Genomic DNA, 26,754 nt, shown 5'->3' with positions numbered 1-26,754 from the left:
TTATTACTAAGCACATTTTATAATCAAAGTGCTTGTTCTTTGCAGTGACACTGCTAACATACGTTTAAAAGGGCATTGTAATCGTGTAGGGATGCCATACCACAAACATTTCAGTTCAATTCAAGAGATAAACGAGCTGCCACGACATGAGTATCAAAATAAACAGGTTTCATAGTACTTTTAGCTAGACGTTATTTCATAGGGGAGTTTAACAATCAAAATTTATAAAAAATTGAAATATAATATGTTAAGGTTAGAAAATTTGAGAAGTTTGCCAAATGTTTGTGTATTTTAGTAGTCTCGAATCAGCCACATCGACTTCCCAGTCGAGTTAAAGTGTTAACTTATTTTTAATTCATAAAAAGTTTAATATATCCATACCAGACAGATAAATTTAATGTCTTATTGTAGGCCTAGCTGAATATTCGTTTTCAAAACATAATCTAAACACTTAGAACAACGTTAAAAAATAATATTTAAAAATAAAATCGTTAGTTCAAATATAAAGCATAAAAATTTCTGTAACTGTTTATTAATTATTTATATATATTTTTTGAAAAATAGTTACGCTTCCTCATTATAAAGTTCATAAACGTACAAAAATGTTATAACTACCACAACAGCAATACGCTTTATAGAATTCCATTATTAAATTTACTGTCAAGTCAAATTGTGGTAAATAGTAATCTACGCTGCTTTGAGGTTATCTCTTTGGACTCTTCAATGAAGGAGAAAGATTACACAAGTAAATATAGTCAGCTGTCTCTGCCACACCCACCGCCTGCCACTAACCAACAAACTAGGTCAATGCAAAACCGCAATGAACCGAAAACAAACAGCGACTCTCCACAAAACCTGTGCAGCAGCTGTTGTAAGTGCCTCAATGTCAGCGCCGCATATACAAGTATATGCAACATAAAGCCGACGCGGTGTTCTCGGCTTTAATGAAGTCTAAAACAGTCGTAAATATATATAACTGTATTTATGTATCACATTATAGCTGTCGGTAATTGCGCCCAGCATAATGCGCCATTCGCGTGTTGTGCTCTCATCACTGTCATCGGATCCTGCCACGCATGCAACAAGACACTCTTGGAAAATTCAGCCCGCGGACCCACACAGCTGTGAGTGATGCTTTCACTCTTAATGTTAATGATACTATGGTTACAATTACAACAATATGCGCACTGCAAACAAAGCTTTAATTATGTGGCAGTCGCCGTGGCTTACCATTGATTTGTCTGGCAAATTGCAAATCGTAAGTGTGAATATAGACTGACATACAACAACAAAGATAAGCACCCTACAGAGGCATTTATGCCATTGCAAGTAATCAGCAGAAGAATTTAATAATTAAAATACGCACGAAAATGAAGTCTACAAATATTTAGAGTACATTCATGTATAATTTAGTTTTGGAGAAATTGACATGCTGCGCAAAATTCTTGTAAAAATCCAAGTGAGGAGATTTGATAATGGAATAATCTTTTCACTAGCTTGTTTAATGGAGACTGCAGTGAAGCAGCAGAAGAAGATGCTAAAGTTAAACCACCAGCGGATGATTAGGCTGACTTTAAGAGCACATCGTCAAAAAACTTATTTAAGAGGCACACCTAATGTTACAGTCTTAAAAAAGGCAATTTTTGGGAATTTAAAAGGAGAAACATGTATAAATTGTTTTAATAAAGCCATCTACTGCTGTAGTGACTCCATCCTTCTCCATCGATGAAACCTAAAAAAAAAGTTTCTACTAGAAAATATTGTCCGTATAAAAATCTTCTGTGGAAAAAAGTAAAAAATTGTCAAAATGGCGAAGTTTTAAAATGACTTGAATTTTATTCAATATTTTAGTCGTTTTTGGCCTGCCAAAGTTCGATTTTAAATGAGATCAAGAAACTGGTAGGTCCTTTTATGTAGAACTATATGCAGAAGATGTAAAAAAATGTTTGATAGTGAGCGGATAATTTGTCTCCGAGTAATCACTTAAGCAAATTTGAAAAATATAGTTTTGAGAAAAACGAGCTTAAAGATAACGGATGTAGCTGATTGCACTTAGCGGCTCCACTATAGAAGCCTCTAACTCAAAAATTATTAGAGATATCGATTTACAATATTAGTTTGTAATTTTTAAATATAAATATAGCTTATCGGAGTATGAAAAAAAGATATTTTTTTAATTTTGCACTAGGTATGCCACTTAATATAAATTGATATAAAGGATTGTACATCAATTGAACTAAAAATACTTCCCTGTAAAGTGTTTCTTTATATATATGTTCACCGTTACACTTAGAATAATTTCAAGTTTCTATTTTGAGAGGGCTCCAGCGAAAACCAAAGAGTTCGTGCTAACAAAGTGAAAAAATAGTTAATATGTCATGAAATACCTGTTTAATTTGTTACTATTTGTTTGTATTACTATTTTATTTTTTTATTATTTGTGAGTAAAAATCTTCAACTCTCGTTATTCAAGTTTTTATATTCTCAATCACTATTTAAAAAATTAATTTACAAACCTTAAAATTAAATTAAGGAAGTCAAGCAAAAACTTAACGCATGCTTATAAACTCAAGCGTGCTCATTATATCTATCCATATTGCTTGAATCGCTGAGCTTAATAGAAAATGCAAATTGTTTTCAAAGTCAAACAAGAAGCTTCCACTAATTTGCACACTTTATTCCCTCAATTGTCAACTCGAATGTCAAGCAAAACTAATTAAGAGCACCCACTGACAGCTCAAAACAAACAACAACACCAGCAACATTGCAACACACACCCACAAGTACTCAATCGTCGTGTTCACAAATCAAATCGCTGCAACACAAACAAAATTACAAAAACAAAATCAAAACCAAAGTCAAAAGCAAAGCGTGTAATAATGAAGGGAACACAAGACAAATGGAGATATCTAATCAAGGCAATTTGCAACTTGTTGCACTGCCACAATCTGCTGCACGTACGTTTCTTTTGTGTTATCTGATACTTTACCGCCCACTTCGAGCATCACTTTTCTGCCAACTAGAGTGTGTGTGTGTGTGTGTGACTCAGCGCTGCCAGCGTTGCATTCGCTTCAAATGACACCAATTAGCGGTTTTGCATTCGCGCTTGTTAGCATGCAGCAGCTGGAATTGCTACTTGAAGTGCACGTGTGTGCGTGAGCGGTGGTGGTGGTGTTGCATCTCGGTGCCTGCCGAGTGGGGTTGTTGCAAGACTTTCAGGCAGCAGGTGCTCGATTTTTCACCGCCTGGCCGTCAGGAAGTGAAGGGAGACTAACTTTGTGGTCAATAAATTGCCTTTTAGTGTGCAGCGACCTGGGGAATTGATGCGTGTGTGATTTTACAATGAGAAATTAGCAAAGCTTCGATGAATGTGAGTGCATACGCACACTAGGGTGGTAGGTAATTTCTAATTTTTTATTTTTATTTTTTCAACTTTTTGAGAGATTCACTGTTTTACATTTTTGTTTTTATTTGCTTGAACAACGGCTCTATATATAATATAGCGGATTTAATTAAATCAGGACCTATTAGTGGAGGGAATACAGCTTACCAATTTGATTAAAATAAAGTGACTTAAAAAAAAAGCGAAAACAAATCTTCATGGGCTTCAACTAATTCCCCTTTTGAAAGCTATATTTTAGTAAATATATTTTCGTTATCTCCCACATATTTAGATAATCTTGTCTTTCAAAACAAACATTATCAACACAAGCCACTTCTGGGCTACACTTTAATTTATGATGTCATACACGAAGCGCATGATTTCTTTGTTGTTCTGCATATTCTCGAAAGGCATGTTAAATTTTCTTCATTTTCATCTCAATTTACCGAACACTCGTGCCCATCAAATCACCGCAGAATATCTCATTTTGCATGTTGGCTCAAACTAACCCAGCATCCAGTTGCCAGTCCTTCACATCGTCCACTGCACTTTCTATGCGTTGTGCGTTGCAAATTGATGGCAGTGATACAATTACCACACATTAATCACACTTCTACTCATTAATCAAAACTCGAAGCCAAGCAAAAGCAACATATACATACATAAATACATACACACTCGCACTTATGTGTTTGCGTTTATTGTTGCTGGTAAAATTTGCTGCCACTACCTATTTAGTGGCTTCGCTGGCTTCACTTTTGCTTTCAACAACACGCGGCTAATTGCTGTTCCGTACAGTCGTAAACATCAATGTTGCGCAACATGTTGCTATCAACATTTGGAAATATTTCGTTTATCATAGCTGCGAATATCTAAAGAAATCTAAAGAAATATTTTCGCTTATCTAAATTTTTTGCACTTAACTGTCTTTTATGACATTCTTACTTAATCTAAATATAAATATTATGCTATCATGTTTTGGCTATTTTACTTGCGGAGAGATATCGCCAAATATGTACATATATCAACTGGTATACACTTGATTATGTGTGTGTGTGTGTTTTTTTAAAAAAAGTCTTTTCACATGACATGTCTAAGTAAGTAATTCTTGCCGTTTACTGCCAGAAAGAAATTGATGTGATTTTGTCCGCTCTCCGCATTGGACAGTACGACAAAAAGCTAACAGTGCATTTACAGACATATGTATATATATTTATATAGTTGAGTAATATACAAGTATAAACTAAACTCAATACATAATGAGAATTGGGAAAGGTACTGAAACGCCTTGAAATTGTAATGTACTGTACTGTACAACATAAAACTTCCGTACCAAGGATGTTCTACATAGTTTTAGCCTTCTGAAGACTACCTTGATGCCATCTAACAGCTGACACATATTTTCGTTAGTTGTTACTTTGCCCGAACTTAGTTCAAGCTAATTTCTTTGATAATATTCCTAGTATTACTCTCTGAACAAATACAATGGAGAGTTGGTCCCAATTTAAGCTTCTTTCTCAATTCTGTAATGTGGAAGCTAAGTATCGCAAAGCTTGTTGATATATGCTCGTAAGGAAAAACAACGCTACAACTCTTATCTCTCAGTTCTGTGTAATAGCTTAGTGCAACATTATAGCGACATATATACACATACAAATAAAAATCACAAAATAAAATTGCTGGCAAAATTCGCAAAAGCCACAATCTTTTATTAAAATTTTCCATAAACGCTTACTTATGTTTGTATATATTTATGAATTTAATCGCACCCGAAAACTCAAGGTCAACAATTAGAAATGCACAGGCAGACAGACAGCCATACAAACACACACTCATGCCAATACATATGTACATATGTATGTAGGTATGTAAGGGCATTGTGATTGAGTGAAAATGGGCGTGCTTTCCCGATCGCTTAAATCAAAACAAAGGTGAATTTAGAGAAATAATAAAATATACATTTGTACACACATAGATTACGCTGACTTACGTAAAGTGTACACAGCGAATTTATATAATCCGCAGTTAAGCGGACTAAATATGAGGGCAACTAATTATTTTGCCAGTATATTAAAGCGTCCCTTTTTGATGTTTTTATTAAAAGCTGTATGCTGAACTCACACCTTTGCCGCGCACATACCTATAGGTTCTAATTTTGATGTACGTTTGTATGTAATCGCTTTGTTCGCTTTGTCTAATTAAATCTTGGTTTAATAAATATTTGTGCGTTGTAAATTCGAATAATGCTTGCATTTAGAAAATAAATCTTTTTGTATGTTTTATATGTACATATATGTATATACATATGGTATAATGTATATATTTCACTGCATGTATGTGTGCGCGACGTCCAAAGAACTTCTATTTCTGTGCCTCTCTTGTTGTTGGGCTGGTATCAGCTGTTGTCTTTGCTATTTCCTTTGCTCCAAATATTGTTTATTATTTTATATACAGACTTTTGTTGTTGAGCGTTCATTGTTTTTGTTGTTAACGAGTCTTACGTGCTGCGTGAGTATGCGTTGCATAGAAAAACAACTTGACACAAATATGTAATATATATGTACATGTACTTCAAAAGCGATGCCGCTGCTCTAGAAAAATATGTAAATAGTATGTATATGTTGCATGGAAAATGTTGCTCTCTGGGAAGAAGTGGAGTGTAATGCTTACATACATGTTGATATGTGCTTAGTATAAGCCTCTTGTCGGCATTTAGCGATTAACTCCTATGAATGACAATCAGAAAGTACGAGCATGCACGACGTTATAGAAAACTCTACTTTAAAGAAGTATTTTTAAAGATTTTTACGTAAAATTGGTATTAATTAAAAATGTTGGGTTAGGTTACCTTTCGGTTATCTTAGGACGATCATACTTAAATTATGCAAGCGAGATGTGCATGGAAATGGAATGGCAAGGAAGCTATCACCAATGTAGAAGATACATGTATATTCATATACATACATACATAGATAGAAAATGTGCCAGGGGCTTTAAACCAGTTATTGAATTTGGCTTGCAGACAGTTTTAAGTTATTGATTAACGTGTATATACCAAGATATCTGGCGCTTAATTTCTCGGGAATATTTCTTAACTTGACAAATTTTTCAAACTTACTCTTAAGTGAAATGTTTATTTTTTATCACAAAAGTATAATCTCTCCTAGTTATTCTGCAACGAATATGGTTGCTTTCGAAGATGTGATTGCTGCTTGCAGAGGATTCACTGCAGAAACTGTTGACATAATTGAACCATCTTAATAGCTATTAGCCCAACTTGTTATGCGAACAGTATATAACATGTAAGCTTAAAGGAGGTCGAGCTGAGCAGCTATGATCTTTTTCACATAAACTATGCTCGCAAATTATGAGAGTGGTGAACCGAACAAACAACTGAAATAGGCATAAAAGACTGCTATAATTAAATATAGATGGAGTAGCAAATGGTTATATAACTTTAAGCAGTGTCCATATACTCTCTTGTGTTAAGTTCAACAGTTGATATCGTTGTGACTTCACATGTAGCTATTTCGGCAAGAGATCAGCGCTATATTTGCCTCTATCCAATATCTCTCTGCCATTCAGCGCTACTATAATCAGCAAAAAAACTATAGGCGTTACTTATAGGCAATGCTTTTGATGTATGTAATTTTATTGGAACTCGCAAATTGTCAGCAACACAATTGAGGTAAAAAATGTGGCATTTAAACATAAACATTAATTCGAAAATTTATTTTAAACCCGAAAACATTACACTACAACCAATTTATATGGTGTATGCCACTTGCCGACGAGCAACGATCGAGTGCGGGCTAAACGTGTCGGCAATTATCGACAATCAAATAAAAACAGATGCCACGCATTGCTTACTTGATGATGTGATTTCTGTTGTGGCAATAATTTAGAATTACACATTACAACAAAAACGCGTACGCACACATGTGTACATGGAAAAACTAGATTAACGCAAGTGGCATGCCGCAATACGCCGCATTACGGCGAAACCGCGCTGCTATCCTGTGGCTTGGCGCATCGCATGGCATATTATTAAGCGTTGTATGTGAAGCGCTGCGGCGCAGACATGGTGGCAGCGCGTGTGCGACAAGCGCGCCAAATAGACGATGGTGTGCGCGTGTGGCATGGACGAGTCAGCGCCAAATGAGCCATGAGTGAATACTTAATATTGTAAATATGTGTGTATGTAGTTTTTTCCCATATAAATATTTGAAAAATAATAAGAAAAATTCGAAGAGACGCAACCTACCAGCACAAAATCGCGCGTGTCTGCAACAAATTAACTGACGGCATTTTTCAAATTTTATTTACAAAAGCACACAAAGATTACACACACTAGCCTAGCAGCTTTTCTCAAGATTTAGCGGTCAATGCCACGCGTGGGCTTCTCACTGTCACTTCACACCTTTGCACCGAAGCTTCGTTTTTCACTTTTTCCGTTAGGCAAATCAATTAAGTAAAAAAATATTTGCACAAACTTTTTGTACATTCTCCTCCATTATCTCACTTCACTTTCGCGATTTCGCGGTTATCACAAGGTTCTCAATCTTTCAATTCAGCGTATCAAACGATCATTTATTTATCGATTTGTTGTTATTGTAAAATTAATTAATTTATTTGAACTATAAGCGATTACAGATCGGCGCGTAATAATTGTTCAAGTGCGAACGGAACCAACTGTATGTGTGTGTGCTGTCACACTTCTCTTTGCTGCGGTTTGTTAAGTTGTTGGGGAAATAGTAAGAAGCGAGTGCCCGGCGTCCGTTCAACTGCTCAGCCAACCAAACGGCCGAGTTAACGCGACAAAACTGATTTGAATTTGTACTTCGCAAATTTTCTCATGTCATTTGCTGACGCTCCGCTCCGGCTTTGGCTCTGGCCGAGAGCGTTCTGACGACACTTCATATGCCCGGCTATGTGTTGGCCGGTTGTGCGAGTGTTTCCGTCTCAAATGTGCGCCTAATAAGGCGAGTAAATGCTAATAATAAAATAAAAGTGAAGAAAATTTATGTGATAGTGACAACAACAAACCAGCAAGGCGGTATAAGATACGTTGGACGCAAGGTGTTAGAATGCATTTACTGCTATCTGTGGTATGTTAGGTATACCCTTTTCGCAGAAAACATGAGCCTCGTTAAAAATAAATAGTGTAAAAGCTCTGTTGCAATGAATTTGAATGACAAATTAATATTTTGAAATGAAGTTTGTTTATATATTGACATGGTTATAGATTTTGGAAATTTGTAGAATCGAATAAAATATACCAGTTGCTCAAACAAATAGGCAACATTTTCAGTGCAACTAAATATTTTCTGAAGCGTTCGCAGTTGTGTAGTTATTATTTCTTTCGTGGATAGTTTTTGTTTTCACATCAAAAAATTTTTTAGTAACGCCCTAGTTTTGTTTGCTATAAATTATTATAGTTGACTTTAAATCTTAAGTTCATTAAAATTTTTAATTTATATCGAATATTATAAGCTGCATACTTTTAGGTCGCAAGAAATGTTTCGAATGTTTTTATACCTTGCGCAGGGTATATAAAGTTTACATGTTTAGAAGTTTGTAATACCCATAAGTAAACTTCGGAGACCCTGTATGGTGCGGGAGACGATCTGAGTCGATTTAGCCATTCCTTCTGTTCGTGTGGCTTCGTGTGTATATAGATATCGATCTAAAATTTGGCTCACGTCCTTTATACTATTCGGGCCATTATAGGATATAGCTGCCATGCAAACTGATCGTTCAAAAGCAAGTCCTTGTATGGAAAACTTTTTTGTTTGCTATATAGAGACTGTGGAAAAAACCAGGGTCACCACCCAATTTTTATGGTCAACTCTAAGCATTATAAACAACAGATTGATAACCTGCACTTTTGCTCAGCGCACGTAATGAATGAGTAGAAAAACAATTTTGTAATTTTTATTTATTATTGTTGTTGTCGTGTTGCTTTAGTATTTGCTTGCTTGAATTTGTCTAGTTATTGCTTCATGCTCAGCGCTGGACTAATATCGGTGTAGCTACAATTAAATGATTAAGTGAGCAAGAAAATCACAACAACAACCACAACAATAGCAATGGAAACCGGCAACAACTGACGATGAAGCGGCAAAAGTAAAGTGAAACGTTTAAAAAAATTGCTAAAATAACAACAACAATAGAAATTATAGAAAACAATTATAAGAAAAAGCAACACAAGCAAACAGATAAGAGGCGAGCGAGGGAGAGCGTTTCAAAAACAAAAGCCCAGATAAGCAGAAACGTTGGGGAACGAGCGCAAAAGAGAGCTTAATTGAGTAGTAGCGGTACCTTGCAAGCTTAAAAGTGCAGGAAAATAAACAGTTTCGAGTAAGAGCTGGAGGGTCGGTTTCCTAGAAACCTAGAAAAGCGCAACCTTCAAATTATGGTCGCTGTAACCGGTGCAGTGGTTGGATTATGAATATTTGCACACCCCTACCTTCCGTCCCTCCAACATGGCGCACCCATGACAGTGTCATCTAACGGTATGGATTTGCAGGCCAACAAAATGCGCAAGTAAGTGTTTATGCATATATAAAGATATTTGTATGCACTATACACACAGACACACGACACATATGCAACGCTGTTGGCAAGCGCCGGACGACCCCTAAAGCCTGGACGAAGGCCATGCAGCTAAATTACTAGTAGCCATTATTTGCACCAGATAAACAACATTTATACACTTATGCATGTATTTATGTACAAGTATGTGTAAATGTGTATGTGTGCAAGTGTAGCCTTCGAGTGGACGATCCAGCTTGTCAATATCATGTCTATGTATTAGTGTTTATGCATGGGTGCGCTGTTTGCTATTTATATGTTTGCATTGAAAATCTAATTCCACTAACAAACGCATTCTTCAATTACTGTGCTTATACTGGTGGTCCTAATAGGAATCCAAACATAAGTGTGTGCACGTGTGGGTGTGTGTGTGGAAATTTCGCAGTGTCTTAAGGAAACTGGAAAATTTCTTCGGTAACTCGAGGAGGCAAACATTTAGTGAGATGTTATATAATTTGCTGTAAGTGTGTGTGTGTGTGCTTGTGTTGGTGTTTATGACTAGAAGATAGACAGTTTTATAAATAAGCGCTTGCAGGAACAAAGCACATATTTACATTTAATTATTTTATGAATGAGTAGCGCAAATTCTTCAATTGATTGACAGCGTTGAGGATTAAGTTCGGAAATTGAAAATAAACAGCAAGGATACTCAAAGTGCCTTCCAAAAGGGTAGAGTAGGGAATTCAGAATTAGTAGTTTTCACTATTTCCCCCCCCTTTAAATATAAAATTAATTTTTGGATAATACAAACTGATTAACACTCAATGTGAACCATGATACTCAATATTTTGACAAAAATAAATTCTTCGAAAGAAAATAGTGAGTTATAGAATTGAGACACAGTTACCCATAATCAGTTTAAGTATACAAAATATCCAATATTGATTTCAATGTTGTTTGTTATCTAAAGTAGGGTACACGTTTTAACTTTATAGTATTTTTGCATCTACGAGTATTTCAAGCATTAAATGTGTATCGAAAGTCTTCATTGTACTCAGGGTGATCAAAAAGTGATTTATCTATTGTATATGGATGTCATATACTTCATATCTGCACATTAGCCTTTTATAAATAGTATACTGGGTATAAATATATATCTAGTAGTATATGCATAACATGTGGTGTATATGAAATTAGAATACTGCTTGCAGATTCAACATACTCTGTTGTCTTGATTCCAGAAACATTACTTATAACTCAAAAAATTCAATAGTAACCTATTCGGTATTTATTTATGTAGCTATAAAGTTCTCAGTTTATACCACAATTTCTCCGATAATATTTAAAGTACTCATTGAGAAGAAAAAATATTATCTACGTCTAACCCGAGGCATTAAAAAATGTATTTATGAAACCCTCTCCTCAAAACCTAAAAACGATATATATGTTTTTTTAATGAGTTTTCATATAAAACGTCACTAGAAAGTCGGAAGAACAAAAAAAAGAAGAAGCTGTGAACGTAGAAGTTCTTTTTATTCTTTTTGTATTATGCTAGCAAAATCGCCCCTCTTAAGGTAGAAGTGCTGACAACATTTTCAGAATGTGGCTTGGATGTTTGATTCGCATCGGAAGTTTGATCAGATCAAAATAAAGACATATAAACTAGGGTGGAGCAAATTTTAAAAACAAATTTTTTTTTTTGCTTAGCCTGAGGGTAAAATTTGTAGATTATAAAAAAAGAAAATTTTTGGACAAAAAAATTTTTTTTTGGTTTAAGCTCTTCACATTTATATAAAATTTATTTTAACGCTCAAGAAAAGTATGCTGTCGTTTAAGACTTTTTTAAAATTCCAATAATGACCACAAACAATTTTTTTTAAGTTGATACTTTTAAGTGGCCAGAAAGAAGACTCTCCACAGCCTCTAGAACACTTCTACAATTTGACCCTCAGGCTAAGCAAAAAGAATTTTTTTTTACTCTCCATCCTAATATATACAAGTCAGGCGTTTTGTAGATTATATATTGACATTGGGGACTTAATTCTTGGAAGTGATGAAATTACGGGCACTCGATCAAAGAATTAGTAATTTCTTATAAGCACCGATTAAAAAAATAATGTTTTGTAAACGAAAAAAGCTTATCAGGAAAATTTTGAAATTTATTTAAATTTTGATTTTATTTCGTAAATATTTAATTATATTTAGTAATTTCGAATTTTGATGAAAATTTAATCGCTTGAAGAAAACACACTACGAGGTACTTGAGACTGACAAGTGTCTACTTATATCTAGGAATGTGTAATAAAATTAATTTAATTATTAAAAGACAAATAGTATTAGTATATGTATATTATATGAGTATATAATATAATATAATCACTTAAGAGTTTCAAGTTTTTGCTTCATCATTTTTTATAAATACATACATACATACTTTAATACCGACCGCACAATTTTTTCACGGACCGTGAGCAATGCATTCTATTCGTCTTCAATCATATATTTTGATAGCGTAGTATTTACCCAAAGTAATCAGTGGGTTTCCCATAATTCATAACTCACTACTTTTTATTCCTGAGTAAACTAAATATGTACATATGTATGAGTATATAACATACAATATATTCTATATTTTTTCCCCGCACATATGTACATAATATTTACTATATATTTACATATGTAAGTAACCTTAGAAGAATAAAGAAATATGGTATTCACCTAGAAATACCTATTGCTCATATTCAGATTTGTCCAGGAACTTAGTTTCTTGGATTACAAAACAATAATATTTGAGAATCAAACAAAGAAAATAAGGCTTTATTTCTTTCGCTACTCGATTTAGATACTAGAAAATATTATCAAATATGAAAGTGGGTAAATAAGTTAAGAAATAATTAAAAGTATTACCCGTCGTATAATAGAAACGAGCGAGAAAGGCGTCTAGAAATACGCAATCAAACAGTAAAAGTCAAGTGTGTGTAAATAAACGCTAAGAAAATCAAGACAAAATTTTAAACCACCAAATTCCACAATAAGATTTTATAAATCCCACAAGACTTATGATAAGATAGTGAGACATTTAAAATAATTCTAGAAACGTGCGCTGAGACACAAAATTTCTTAAATGTACAATTATTTGAAAGAAATACAATAACAGCCGAAAAGAGTGAGAACAAATTTTAATTCAGAAAAAAGGCTTCGCTGTGAATTCGAACATAAAGAGAGAGCACACTCAATATTCCAAACAAAGGTTGGTATTTGATAAGGAGGCGCTGATAATCGTAATTTGCCAAGAGCAATGTGTGAAGCGAGTGGCGTGAGCCGATAACTCAGAAGTGTGCGAGTTGTGGGCGCGTTGAAGTGCCGCTCCGCCAAGTGGCGTGGATTTGGCTGTTAATTATAATTTAATGCTCTTCAGAGTAAAGTTTTGTTGCGCTGAGAAATTTGTTGTGCTTTGTGGACGCTTGGACTTTGTCGCTACCGTTACGCTTATTACACACACTCTTTTGTTTTCACTTATTTCGTCATGAATGAATGGGAACGAACGGAAATAACGAGAAATTAAAATCTTACTAGATTAAAAAATCAAGAGAAGTCAATAAAAATACGTAAACGATAAAGGCTCTATTAAAAGGGAGTAGTAAATATTACGTAATATGTAAAAATGGTGGAACTGGCTTCATTGATTTTCGCTTTGAGAAGTGACGTGAAATATTTCAATAATTATTATTTTCATATTAGTAGAATGGTAGAATTTATCAAAATATATAATGCTCACGAATTTTAGTTATAATAAGGAGTGCTCTTTTAAGATAGATAAGGAAAAAGAAACAAAAATTTAGGAAAAAAACAAATATTTTACTTTATTAGTTCGCAATTTTTGTAGAATTTAGTGTTCGAACATAATTTTAGGTATATAGTCACTTCGATTGTGTCTTATGAAGACCATTCAGTCCCTCTAAATCTTAACCACTATTACCAGCATAGCTTTCAGCAAGTGCGCAGACGTAGCTAGATTAAAAAGGCAAAGATCATTGATTGTAGTATCCTTACAAAAAATAGCTTAAAGGGGACATATCACATGATTTATGTGGCTAACTGACATACCTATTGTTGCTAATAACCTGAGTATGAGAGTCATAGTTTCAAATCATATTTTCGATTTATTATTCGAATACCCTTGTGCTGTATGAAAATCAGTAAAATTATTACAATATAAAAGAGTATACCAGCTCGAAGGTATAATATATGATACGTGGTTAATAATACATATAGATATATACATGATATATGATATCTATAGATATAAATTTTATATTATATTAGTTAAATTGTAATTGTTGGCAATCAACAAAAGAAAAAAAAACTTTATTGAAAAGTGAAACTAAATATTATTTATTCTAGCTTACTTCAATTAACAAATACATTGTAGTACAAGCTATTGGCAATTTGCTCAGCAATCGCCACTTTTAATTTTGGCAAATTTCACTGCCCGTTTCATGTGTAAGGGTTTCATCCAAATCGATGCCTACCGAAACCACACTCATCAGCGGTAGAGCAATGGCTTGTGGGTGGAAAGAACAAAGGCTTTCGCACACAATGTGGTTTGTGCGTTTTTGTACAAAAATAAGTTCGTTAATACCTATAAATAAATACTTGTATTTTCACTGGAAACATGCCGTAAATTTATATTTGAATTGTTTCGCCGAAAATGAGAGCAGTTATGTTGTTTACGTGACTTATGGTTTTCATTCAACAAATACAACTAAGTGAAACTGATATTTTATTTAAACTGCAAATAACTTATTTTTAAATTGTTACAAAAACTGACTTCGGCATTGTTGCACTTTATATTTGGCCTCGCTTTGTACAGTTTTATATACATATGTATTTACTCGTGTATTTATATCTTTAGGTGATGGTTGTTAAGGTTAATTTTCGTGCTAAATTTGAATTTCCAGTATTTTATTTCGGTGAAAATCTTTACATAATTTATTAAGTAACTTTTGGCAAAGTATCGATTCCGAAGGGGATTACCTTTAAATTTTAGATAAATATTAATTGCAATGTTGCCTATTTTCCGGCGCACAATTTATTAGCGGAGAATGAAACCAATACACTCTTCTTACAAAATATATCTGTGAAAGAGTTTTTTAGAGCAGTGAATACTTCAATCCACATTTAGAGAAAGTATTTATAAATATAGATCAATATTCAGAGCTTTTGATATATACTTTTAACTATAAGATTCATCTTTTTCACTTAATTTTTTTTACTAAAAATCGCCAAGAGCATCAGCATATTATGGCTAAGTATCATACATGTAGATAGCTACCAAAACTGAACTTCAACTATTGTTGCTGCATTTTAACAATGAGAAAAATTTCACTGGGTGGTTTCGGTGTAAGATTTTTCATGATAACATGCCAAATTATGCTGAACTTAAACAAATACCCGTATATTGCAGTCGACAGCTGGTTTGACTGCTATCTTTCTACAAAATTTTGTACCTTTAGTAATGTTCCCAAGTATTATTGCTTTAAATATATAAATGGTCCTAGTTTATAGAATTATTTGAGGTTTTTGTTAATCACACTGCTGAAATTTATTCTTTTGAATGCACCCCATTATAAAATCAATAAAAATACTAAAAGGAATTCGCTTCAAACTTACTTCTAAATTGATCCTGAGCCAATACCCTGACATTGCTTTTAACTGTTGATTTTTTTATGTTTTTTTTGGCACTTTCAACAAGCACTTAATGAAAACTGATTCCTCCTGCCACTGATCGGGCTGTTAAAAGTAGTTGCAATGATACTGAATGGCCGTCATTCTCCACAAATTGCAACCTAAAGTGGGCTTAGCGGCTTCCTCTGCAACTTTTCTCTACATATTGTTGTTGTGGTCATACATTCGATTACATTGCTCACTGTGAACGCATGGGATTTTCGCTGCTCATTCGCCACTTTTTGCGTCTGGCGCTTAACGCCGAGCAACCATTTTGCTTGACGACTGACCTTATGTGACATATTGACATGTGCCGTTATGATAAACCAGCAACACAATGGCACGCGCTAAGCGCTAAATAAACGAGAACATTTCCAAAACAACTGAAAACGAAAACTTCCAGCAAGGACATCATGGCACAGTTTTGCTGTCGTGATTTTTTTCGCCCCACCCATTGTTGCTGGCAGAATGACAGTCGCGTTTTTGCCGATGATGGCGCAACATCAAAAAGGTATCAACGGCAGCTGCTTGCGAGCATGACAGCTGTCACTGGGGACATGCATGTGGAGAGGGCGGCGCAAAGAGCTTAGCCAGCTAACGACTCAAGCGGCGGCGGCACGCTGCCCCCGTGCCAGCACGAAAATAAACAAACTGGAAATCTATATACATACATACATATGAATGTATATGTGTACATATAAAAATGACGTGTCACGTTTTGTCCGGGGTTTACTCCCAAACTATTGAACCGACTTTTAGCAAATTTAGCACACTGTGTCCAAGTTGATTCAACATAAATGGTAGAATAGCTTAAATCTCAAAATTTAAAAGATAAAAACAATTCGTAAAAAATATTTGTATTCTAAACATAAGCAGGTTTAAAAACTCAAAACAAAAAAAAAAAAAAATTAATATTTTCAGGAAAAAGCCAAATAATATCTATTGTATAATGTAAGAATCGTTTAAATATTTTATTACTTAAAAAAATATAATAATAATAATAACAACACATAGCTACTGCAAAAGTATAGTAATTTTTGTATTCATATATGGATTATACTGATTGTTGCTAAAATGGCGGTTTCAATTCAAAAGTTGTTCAATTACAATTTGAGATGAGTGCAGAATAGCTCACAAATGTGCTCGAAGCATTGCAGAGCACAATGCAAGGTTTAAGCGGCAACGATGAAGTTTTCGGTGGTGTTGTCTTACCACTGTCTGGTATTGCCGTCAACCCGGCCTTAGTCAGACTAATTTCAATTCAACTCAAATATGCAACGATACACGTTTGCTAATGAAAAAGATCACAGGAAAAATTATTGTAGCATTTAATGGAATTTGAAAAATTTTTATAATAAAATTATTATTGTAAAAAATTAAGAATGATCTACCCTCTTTTATTATCTCAAATGTTATCAACTAACTACTTTGAAAATTACTCATTTGTATTACACCGGACACAAAAGTTTCGTTTTTATTCATAAATACAATTTTACTGTATTGAATAGTTTAAAATTAATGTATGGTATACCGGGGTCCTCTGGTAAATTATATTTTTAAATGAGAATCTTAATTCGTTATTAATGTGTTGGGTGGGCCACGTGATCACACGTACAACAGCGCGCCAACACGTTTCGGCTCTAGCACAGCACGTAAAGTGTAGCTAGCGGCCACCAGGTCGTATGATTAATGTGGCCGTGTTCAGGGTTAGCCATCAGCCGACTACTACATTAATGTGCAACATTTTTGGGAATTTTTGTTACACTTTATTTTTACAACTTTATGCCTTTTAATTTCTGCTTGCTTTGCGCATTAAATTTTTAATGAAATTCCAAGCGCTGGTCAACGGACGCGATGATGCTGCTAGTAAAGCGTGCAGCCGCCTTCCACTAGCCGTCCGTCCGAAAAGCGCACTAAAAGAGGTGGGGCGGCGGTGTGTCTGTTAATTTCGTCCAAGGTGTGTTTGTTGGCTTTGTGTTGGACACATTTTAAGTAGGCCGCGTGCTTGCTTGTTGGTTTTCGGCCTGCGTGCAGCCACATGGCTTCGGCCGCCGTCCCTGAGTTTTGTTTGTTTACTCGCACCTGAAGTGAGTGGTAGTCCTGGTCTGTGGTTTAAATGGCTCAAGTGGCTTCTTTTTAATTAAGTAGGCAGTATTTTAAAAGAGCTTGTGTGACTCTTTTAGTGTGTGTGTGAGTGTTTTGGGTTGGAAAGTCAAGGCAACATCAGACAGAATTACTTTTACCTTTATAATTATTTAATGTAAATACTTGATTTTTATTGTGAAAGTAATTAAAAATGGGGTTTCAATAATGTAGTTCTCATGGATGTCTGCACAAAATAATTAATTTCTTTTATCATTGAAAGGTAGTGTTGGCAAAATATACCCAGTCTGGGGTTGAATGAATTGTTTGGCAAATAATACCAAACGAATTTATGTAAATATTTCTTTACAGGGGAGAAATTGGCTTACAAATACTATTATTACTAAAAAATAATATAAGAACTTTATTAGAATGAAAAAAGATATAATATTTAAATCAGAAGTCCATACTATTAATTTACTTTTATTCAGTTATTTGTTCTCATTCAATCAATTATAAAACCAATATTTATATAAATATAATAATTAAAATTTCCATAGCTTCATTAGCAGTAAAAGGCTTTACACAAACCTATGCTGAATCTTTATATTTCACTGTTTTTATATTTTAATAAAGCCCTTTGAGGTTCAATAGGTATTTGAAGACGCCTTAAGAGTTGTAGACTGTAGCTTTCAATACAACAATTTTAATACAAAATTTTATTTTTTTTTACTCCTAAATTCCTCTTTAGTTTTTCACGAAATCTCATACTCATTCGAGCATTTCGCATAAATTTCCGAAATTCGCGTCGAATCTCACTCCCACTTACCCTCCGGCCTTGCAGCGACGATGAACTCCAGCAAATTTGGAATGTGTTGTGCATATGTGTGTGTCAAATATATATAGAAGTACTTTGCTGACAGTGAGTGGCGCCTCTTTTGAGTCTGGCGCAATACACACATGAGCACATCGAGATGAAACCAGATAGAATTAGCGGCAATAAAAAGGCTCAAGCGCCAATAACCTTGGTAGTGACATTATAAGAAGCTGCAAAAGCAAATGAGAGCATGCCAACAGTTGTGTGAATGTGAAAGTATTTAAATGATTTCGATACATAAACAATTTGCTTGGCGTGACGCAACAACAATTATGGCAACAGCTTACGACGTAAAAGCCTAAACGACGAAAAGTCAGGCTGTGTTAGCGACGAGCGGCTTTTGAGTTTTGTCGCTCATACGCCGTGTGCACCGGGTAGGTTGCATTGGCTCATGTCTGAAGCTCCATGAGTGCAACGAAAGCAATGTCAATGCCAAGTAACTAGCTGGGTTAGTAGTTTCAATGCAGCAAAGCAATCGATATTCCATTCACATTTATAACTGTTGTTAGGCAGAGAAATGGAACTTTAAACGCTATAGCAAATTTCTGGTCAGAAATGTTAGAGTAAGATAATTTTATTTTATTAGAAACAGATAGTTTAATGTTAGTTATCCGTTGATAATTTTTATTAATTTAGCAAAATATTGTATAATATGGAAATATTGTGTAGAGCAAATGTTCTAATATTTTAAGCAATCTCTTGAATTTTATTAACCTGATGGGTTACCTAAGCACTATTACAAAATTCAGAAAAAAGTTAAAGTAATATAGGTATAAATATATATAATATATAAGAAGCTAAGAAAATTCACATTTATGACGAAAAAGATAAGAACGATGAAATGAAAGAATTTTAATTATTTGTTATTCGAAATATTTACTATATATTGAATAGGAAAATTCATTAACAATTACATGAAAAATTTTTAGTGAATATATTTGAACTTAAGGTTCTGGATTTGGTTTCTATTGTTAAGGAGCAATATTTAATGCTCGCTTGTCTGCTTAAATTTAACCAATTGCTTGTGTGATTAAAAAATTTTGCTTGTAATGTTAAAAGCAGTCGATTCACTGTGCATATTGCTGCTACGAAAAATGTCAAAGAAAAACTGACGTTCATTATATTTTATAATTTTATATTGTTTACATAAAAAATATTAAAGGAACCTCATACTTTCTCATAACTTTCTGTTCGATAGAGCCATAAAGTTTAACCAACCATTTAATAATTGCATTTAAGGATTACCAATTTCAAGGAATAAACGGGATGTTTTCAACATTTCTTAATGGTATACTTTATTTTCTAAGTACATAATTTAATTACATCTTTGCATATTTTTTAAGCAAATTTTCTATGCAAATACTCTTTTCTTTTATAATATTTTGTTCTTTGCAAGTCGATTGCATAATTGTGAGCTTTTTAGAATATTCCGCGTTATTTAATTTAGAACTGTTTCACAATTATTCACGCGATAACTATCAACGCAAACTTTTTTGCATGAATTTGTCACAGAATTTGCATAAAATCGTGCATTGAAGAACTGAAGCGTGAGCGATAAAAACAATTTTATGCAAATTCCGCACGAAAACGGCTCAAATGCAGTTAGTTCGCAAGCATTTTCGCGGAAATAAAATAATAAATGTAAATTAATAAAAGAAGCGGACGGAGGACGAAATGTGAGAACAATCGAGTAGTTATGATCAAGCCTGTCGGTTAAAAGCTCACCCGAAACCCACAAGGCCAGCACTGAGCTAGCGAGTTAAGGACCAAAAAAAAAAACACAGACTCACTAATACATACATATAAATGTCGCGTGCGAAATGAACAATTCCAAGTCGTTAGTCAAGCAATGAGGAAGTGTACACGAAGCAAATGATTTTACCACGACTCAGCACTCGAGAAATATGAGTTCATTGCCTTGAGGTGCAAGTGCTGAAGAGTGGCATTATTAATATTTTACTTGGAAAAATCACAGCATAAGCAAAGCAAAGCATATGAGTAACGGGCTAACAAAAAGCTAGCGCCAAGCCCTTGAACAGGACGAGGTCAAAGACACAAGCCCAAGCGAAGCGTGTGTCCATGCGACGGAAATATGTGTGAGGCAACAGCTCTGTCGCCAGGCACGTCCCATTGTCTGCTGCTGAGCTGGCGCTAACTGTCACGAGAGCGCCATTAAATGCCGTTACTTGCTACTGTCGAATTCTAAGCTCACGTGACTAGTCAAAATAGCGAAAATTGTTGTCAATTAAAGTGTGTATTGTGCACCAACCGTGGCATAACTTTTATAACAGACGGCTTTTGTGGCAATAAGAAAATACTGATGAGCGCAAAATGTAATTTTTTATGAATTTGTGAATTTATTAGTTTATTTTGCACCCAATTTGTCAACGCGACATAATAAACTAATTGCATGAAACACCAGTTCAATAAGCATACACATACATGAATTTATGATATAAGAGGTAAAGTCAATTAATTTTTCCGCATAATGGTTGAAATAATATTTTTAAATATTTTTGAAATGATAACCCTAATAAGAGTTTAGAAATAAATAATAAATTGCGTTCTCATAAAGTTTAAATTGGATTTGACGTCAAAATGAAGGCTTTTTTTAAGTTTTTTTGTTTTGGGGCATAGTGAGTATGTACTTGTATATATGTGGTTTATGAAAATTGGGAGAAAGCCCCTGCGGAATCTCTGCCGAATCTCTGATTATTTTAGCTAGGGAGGATGTGACTACAGTTCTAAGAAGATCTGTGGAATACTGGATTTCCTGAACTATCTTTACAGAGATATTCGGGAGGTAAATGATGAAATACCAATATCTTAGACCTTGAATTCATTACGAAGCAGTAATCGGTAATATTACTCAACTTTATGAGGGACTTAGTAACTTGTTACTATCGAATTTTCACCAATCGAATGCACAACTGGTATAAATAGTCTGGCATAACACAACAATTCCATTGTTCTAGATATATTATAGTTAGAATTTTATAATAATTGAATAAGTTTGTCGAACAGACTAATATCATTATATCTACAAGTATATATGCAATAACTGAGTTCACGTCTATCAACTATCAGCTATCTATACACACTCACACACCCACACACATACTAGCGCACACTTATGGCAACTGTGAATGGCATCGTTAAAGTCTTAGCAACTACATTGATGGGATAAACATGTTTCGTAAAATGGCTGCGAAGACGAACTTCAAGCAGCAACAACAACGACAATAGCAACGACAGCAACAAAGTGAATGACAGACACTTTCAACTTGTTCCTGCTGGCAGCAAATGGATTGGAAGCTGCAATTAGTGAAATGACTGACGAAAGTGGGCCGAAGTGAGAACGAAAATGCACAACGGAACTTGTGCGCGTGCAGCGCTCCGACGCAGGAGAGGCAGAACTTTCGACCAAAGTGAAATTTATCAAATTGAGTACCAAACCAAACTTAAGTGCAACTATGAGCATACTACTCTCCCCACAACTCATGCTTGCGATCATTAATAAGAAAAGTGCAAAAGTTTTTCAATTTCTGCAATGTTTCATAATAGCTGTCGAGTGCCACCACTTCAGCTTGCAACCCTCCACCAACACTCTCATACCCTTTTATGTTGTATGTGGACTTTAAAGCAACGAATTTGTGTACGCAAATAGTTAATTGTTGATAGCTCATGAAAAATGATTATTTTCGCTTCTCATTGCTTAGCTTTAGCTAAGCAAATATCAAATACTCATTGCTTATGCAACAATTTTATTGTCACATCAGTTTAGTCATTTAATTTCGCAAGTGTCTGCGCCTCTCTCTGTGCGTGTGTGTGTGTGCGTGTTTGTAAAAGTGTATATTTTGTTAATTTTATTCATTTCCATTTCGTAATAATGGCAATTTTAATTACACAATTCATTCGGAATTCCATAAGTGACAGTCCGTTCTACTTAACTCAGGAGCTTTGTAGCACCGTTGAGTGTTTTGTTTGATTTGTTTTGTTCCGCTGCTTCTGTTTGTAGTTTTGCTATCGACATTCAACAGCTGCAATTGCTACTGACACCACCACCGGCCATTGAAAATATTTCCAGTTATTTATTCTGTCACTTTAATACTCGTTGTCAAGAATGCACAGCAACTGAACAATTTTGAGGTAAAACGTATAAAGAAGTAATGAATTTAATATTTTTTAAGTGTTAGTAAAGTTATGAAAATAATATTTTAGTTAATCACATTAAAAATATATGTATATATTTTAGCTCATATACCTCGTCGATGCTATTCATATTTAGTTAAAGTAAAATTAATCACTTATTTAAGTTTTTTACTTCTAATTTTCCTGTTCATACTTATTTTATAGACTTATTTTTAATTTTCTAGATTTTGTCTTACTGATATGTCTACAAAAACTTATCTTTTCGATTCATCCCTAAATTCATCTCATATAAAACTATATCATACAAGAAAATGACTCAATATAGTATTGCCAATTCCAGCCAAAAATCCTTAAAGCTAGAACGGGTTCATCATGCTACATTCCTAATGAAAATATTTACGGAGATCTTTGTATTCTTATGATGAAGAAAGAAATTGAAGACAGCAGCAAGCTTATGAGCTTAAGCTCCGTAATCATGCAAATCCAATAGCTAATGCCTTGCTACCATACCTTCCTGTATCAAACTCGCTTAAAAGTAAATGAGCAACGTATCGCCAAACAGGTTCAACTAGAACCTTAAGCTTGTCTAGTTTTAAATAGTTTTAAGGTTTATTACTTACTGCTAGGCTTTGAACAAGCAGATTTAAAATATAAAGATATTTTAACCAATAAAAAAATATAGTATTGCCCTAATCAGTCAGTTTCGAAAATTAGCCTGAAAGTAGTAGTTTTCATAAGCAAAAAGAAAAAAGTTGATCAGCATTGTACTGCCTAAATTTGTAGAATAGTATTACCTTTACTTTCTGGATTGAAGTTGAACTCATTTACAAAGTCAGTGGTGTTTATCCAATACAATTGGTGGAAAATCAAAATTGCCTTATTTGTTTACCTTTTTCCTTATATTCTACTGAATAAACCAATCATACAATTTTTTTACTTATAAGTTTCGCGATATTTCCTACAATAGATCTTGGAACAATCTCTAAGAAACACATTTGCCAAAGTATCTTTTGGTTCGCACTTAATTAATCTCGGACAAGTAGGTAGTTATTTAATGAAAATAAAACATGATTGGATAATTTTTATGTTAAGCATGAGGCTGGTAAGTGTTATACCTATGAAGCATAACATACTGTTTAACAGACGAAGCAACATTTCAATGAAAACTTTCGGAAACTTATGAGTCCCCATAAACATTCTGATGTGGTGTAGCCAATTTCCATTATAAATCAAATCGGCTTAACTGTTTTACTAGTTATACCCGATTCATTTAAACATTCCTTTAGAATTATTTTCTTATATACAGTTTTTCATTTATTTATACAGTTTTTTATTTTAAGTAAATGGCAAACACCGGTCAACGATATCTATTGTATATCACTGTCTACTCCACTAATTATTAAATACACAATGACTGTGTGCTTCAAGTAATAAACCCGAAAAATCAGAGCACGATTGCTAAGAAGGGCGTGTCCCACAACTCATAAATCATTGTAAATTGTTGTTGATATTGTAACTTTATCGAATGAAATCTATAATCACGACATTGTTTACAGTTATGTAATTGATTTATTAAGCATTCTTCATTTTTTGCCGTTATTTGATACTCAATGTGGCGCTGACTGTCAGCCAAAGGGTGTGTTCAGAAATTAACATGCAAGTGGAGAAAGATAAACGGTAATTTATTGTAGTGCGTGATATGTTGCTCTTGTTGTTGTGATTGTGAACAGATATGTTTGAGGAGTGCGAGAGGCGCACGTACGACAACAAAAAACAATCGACAAACATATCGCGGGTGTTCTTGTATTTTTCGAACAAATCTGCAAACAAACAAACAAACAGACGGACGGACGCGTAAATGAGTGAGAAATTATGAGCAGACAAGTGATTGGTGTTATCAGTTACGTGAGCACCTGCTGGCAGCTGGACGCTCGAGACATGCAAACACGTTTGAACTGTAAACATAAACATGCAGCAGTAAATGTGTGCCTGTATATATATGTATGTATGTACAAGTATGTGCGTGCGCTTGCCTGGGTTGATAAGGAATGTAAATCACGCGTGACACTCTCCGCTTGTTTGGTTACATTGTAGAACATTTAGTAGCCATTTGGGAGTTTACTTTTCCTTTAGAATACAGATTTGCGCAGCGAACCTAACACATCACTTTTGTTTATGTCTGTAGTCATCCTGGGGCCAACGCCAAAGTCTACAAAGCCATACACGCGTTTTTGCTGTTCGTAGTGAAAAAGATTTCATTTGAGCTTTGCGCTTTTATAACTTTTATTGTGCTGTGAAGCGCCAATTTATCTTAAGGTTTCTTTTGTCGACTTTTATGCGTATGTATGCATGTAAAGAAACCATTAGTCATGCCAGTTTATATGACAGTGATCCGATATTGGCACATATGCTATAGTGATCCGATATTGGCTGTTCCAAAAAATGAGTAGCTTCTTGGCGAGAAAAGGACTTCTGCAATAGTTTAGATCGATACATAGAAAACTAGGGATTAGTTCACGTGTATACAGATAGACGCACATAGCTATGTAAACCGTCTCAACTCGTCACGCTGTTCATTTATATTTATATATACAATACTATTTGGGGTTTCCATTGTTTCTTTCGGGTGGTTAAAAACATTCTTTAAACTGCAGCCAAAGATAAAAAACGTTATATAATTCTCATCTATTTTCTATCTAAGCAACATCTATTTCCTGTAGTCATTTTCGCAGCAACTCAATTACCAGTTGAATTGCTTGCTTTTCTAACTCACATTAAATTTCATTTTCATTTTCATTAACCGAAAACTACATTTGCTGTTTGGGCTTTCACTTGTGCTAAATAAACTTAAAGCTTTGTGAAAACAATTACATTTCTTAAAGCCACACTTGGCCACATGCGTACTTGCTTGTGTCTACGAGCAAAACACAAATACTTATAAGCACTAAATAAGAGAAGTTAAGAATCTTGTCATCTTTCGCAGTGCCAAACTTCAGCACGTGGTGTGAGCGTGTGTGCGTGCAGCAATTGCCGTCGTGTTGGTATGAGTTCGCTGTGTTGCCACAAATGCCACAAATTCCCATGGCAGCACACATACATATTGTCAGCAATCATGCCACTTCCTTCGCAGCCCGTCGCCAATCGTCGTGAAAGCTCCATTGGTGCCTGATTGGCTCGTGCGAAAGCAGAAAATTTAATTGCGCACTTGTGGGTTGTGTCAAAGTGTTTCAGCGCTTTCTATTTACTTTCACTTGCTCATTCCTTGCGGTCTCACTTAACATTCCTCCGTGTGTGTGTGAAAGTAATATTAAGTCAGTTTGTCGCTTTTCCTGATTGTTTGGTTCATCAGCGCTCGCTATTGAGTTAATCTTGACTGTTGATGACTTTATTTCCAGCAGTTCATCACCAGCTGCCCCCGTCCTGCAAAGGTCTTTCGCACGCCTGCTCATTTTCTCATAAACATTTCTCTTAATTTAGTTCTATTCTGTTTGCTTCCTCGACTTCTGTGCGATTTGCAATTCTTTATTTATTTGCTTTGCTGTTTTTTCTAGAAGAGTGTGTGAACTTTTGCAACTTGCCTATATTAATGTTATTGTTGTTGTTACGAAGTGTTCACACCACGAGTGGATGTGCTTGACATATGAAATAAATACTGTTATTGTAACTAACTGCATGTGTATTGGTGTGTTTGTCAAATGCCGAGGGAAATGAAGTGTTTTCATTAAAACTTAACTTGTGTGTATGTATGTGTGTAAGTGTGAATCAAGTGCATGGATGGAGCTCATACATTAAGTGGTCTAGCTCCGAAGTGGGATTTGGAAGTGATTTGATAGATTTTAATTTAAAATAGCTTTAATCCAAAGCTAGTTTTCTGTTCTGTTCTAAAATTAATTGGCTGGACTGCAGCTGTTAGTTGTTGTTGCACTCTATTCTCTGGTCTCTTGAGTTCGCCAAGATTTCTGAGCACAATTTAATTTGTTGTTGTTTACCGTAATGCAAT

The 26,754-nt window shown here is 34.6% G+C and overlaps 1 protein-coding gene across 2 annotated transcripts in view; it reads right to left on the bottom strand.

The window, feature by feature from the left end:
- Ac13E (Adenylyl cyclase 13E) overlaps positions 1-26,754 on the bottom strand; it is a 94,286-nt gene that overhangs the window by 17,655 nt on the left and 49,877 nt on the right. The window contains exon 1 of one of the 2 annotated variants that reach the window (XM_014247050.3): positions 7,647-8,265. The exons of the other annotated variant lie outside the window; for it this stretch is intronic. The gene's annotated coding sequence lies outside the window, so the exon portion shown is untranslated. Of the gene's footprint in view, positions 1-7,646; positions 8,266-26,754 lie in introns of those variants that run through there. 2 annotated transcript variants of the gene reach the window in all.

Source organism: Bactrocera oleae, chromosome 5, assembly GCF_042242935.1.
Source record: "Bactrocera oleae isolate idBacOlea1 chromosome 5, idBacOlea1, whole genome shotgun sequence".
NCBI classification, from domain to species: Eukaryota; Metazoa; Arthropoda; class Insecta; order Diptera; family Tephritidae; genus Bactrocera; species Bactrocera oleae.
Note: the sequence above shows the minus strand (reverse complement) of the source record. Positions and strands in the feature narration are given on the sequence as shown.